We start from the raw sequence: 2,199 nt of genomic DNA on the forward strand, positions 1-2,199 counted from the left end.
TCATCCAAGTCCTTCATTTTACAGAAACTGAGGCCTGGGGTGGTGACGTGAATTTTAAAAGGGCAAACTTCGAACTGAACCCAGGTCCTCTGACTCCAAATTCAGTATTCTTTCTCCTTCTTTATGCATATTCCCTTTCTACTGTCTAGTAGAAAGTCGTGTTTGTCTTCCTCTCAAATCACTGTTCATTCTAGAGTCTAAACTGCATCCTTTCTGCTAAAGTTTATTTTATTCCCTTTCATTGAAACAGAAAACAACAGAGAAATTATAAGACTGAAAAGCAATTATAGTCACCCCAGCTCCCTGATCCCTGTTCCATCCCTTGTAGTTATGACCTCTCAATGGTCTGAATGTCTAAGTCAAGCATGAGTAGGGTTTAGAGTTCTAGATAACCCTTGTCCAAGCATAGACAGCAGCATCTAAAGATAGAAAATCAGCTTAGAAGCATTAAACCGAGCCCAGCAGGGAAATCAGATCCCTACAGCACCACCTAGTGGAGAACAGTAGTTTGAAACTTGAACTCCAATCCTGTAGCCAAGAAAAGAACTGGGTCAGTCCCATTATTCACTTCCAGACCTCTGGAGCCTGCACTATAAGAAGGAATCTTATGCAAGAATGAAATAAACAGGATGAAGAAATAGGGATCCCAACCTAAGCAGCTCACTGTGGATGTCCCCCAACAGTACCTCACACTAAACTTCTCATCTGTTCCATTCTGACACATAAAAAAAAACCTACTCATAGTTTCTATGTATAACTAACAGCCTTTCTCTGACTATATATACCACAATATATATAGGATTAGCTTTCCATAGGGATAGTCAGGGTAATCCAAAACTAGAAAGTTTTTCTTCTTTGTGCTGTTCCACTTTCCTTCATAGTTATACTCAATTGTCGTGCAGTCTAATAAGATTTTACATGTCATTAAATGCATATCAAGGTAACTTTGTTGTTTTATTTGATAAAAGGGCCACCTGTCATAGTAATGTAAACACTTCAATTAGAATACATGAATTTTTAACTCTAACATTTTTAATTTCTAATATGAGTTAAAAAAATTCAGTAAAATAAGGGGAAATATGGTTTAAAAAAATTCTAATGACAAAGTTGTCAGTGATAGCCACTAAGAAGAAAAGGTAAGTAAAAAGGTAAGTAAAGAGCTCAGATTTGGAAAGATCATTTTTCAGGAAGTTGGAAGCAAGACCATGGAATTGAGGAGAAATCCAAAAAAGTAGCACAGATTATAAATGTCAGGAAGACTAAGATCTAATAGAAAAAGAAACTTTTTTAAAATGCCAAGGACAACAAAAATGTAATCCTATAGCTATACTGGGGGCAAAAAGAAAAATAAGTATCTTGGGGATTAGAAATGGTTTCCTCTGAAGGGTACTCTCATACTAGAGAGTGCATGAATGCTTACCTCCATCTTCCCCTAAACTAACCCCTAATTTCAATGACCCTTCCTCAATGCCCCATAAAGGGATTGTGATATAATGAGAGTGAGTATTCTTCTGAGCTCATTTGACCCGTGGGAGTAGTTATCTAGCTGCTGTAGGAGAAAGGACATCAAACTGTGATGTCATCATCATGAGCCAACATGGAATTAAGGAGAGAGGCTTGCTTGTAAGGTGAAAGGGAAGATGTTTCCTCTAGATCCCTGGGAGATCTGGAGTATGTCAGGAGCAGAATAGGACAAAGGAACATATATATTAGAAAGAGAACTGAGTTTTAAACTGTAATTTAGGTACAGAGGATGAGAACTGGATACGTAGGAAAGGCTGTTCATCTACTGAGAATTTAGGAAGTTCAGATAATAGCATAGGATGATGAAAGGACACCAGACCTAAGGAACTGTAAACCACTGTATCCTCTGAGAGTGGTGGGAAGCTTGATATCATCGTGTTGATTTTCAGAAAGGGGAGAAGGATGGATTCTTTGAACTATGGACTGGCAAACATAATGTCAATTCCCAGAAAAAAATTTTAGAATAAATCATTAAAGAGATGATTTGTTGCCACTGAAAGAATTGTGGGAATTTAGTGAAGCAAACTGATTCCATCTTGTGACTCAATTCTGGACCTGGCTCAGTTCCATGTCTATTTAATTATGGGTCTAGTGCAATTTCTGTCTTGTGAGAAAGTTTTATTCAATTATGGGAATTGTGAGAAAACTTTATTGCATTGTTTGAACCTAGCTCTG

This window comes from Petaurus breviceps, unplaced genomic scaffold (genome assembly GCF_028583685.1).
Source record: "Petaurus breviceps papuanus isolate PSGF00001 unplaced genomic scaffold, PetGlider_PUasm1.0 154, whole genome shotgun sequence".
NCBI lineage: Eukaryota > Metazoa > Chordata > Mammalia > Diprotodontia > Petauridae > Petaurus > Petaurus breviceps.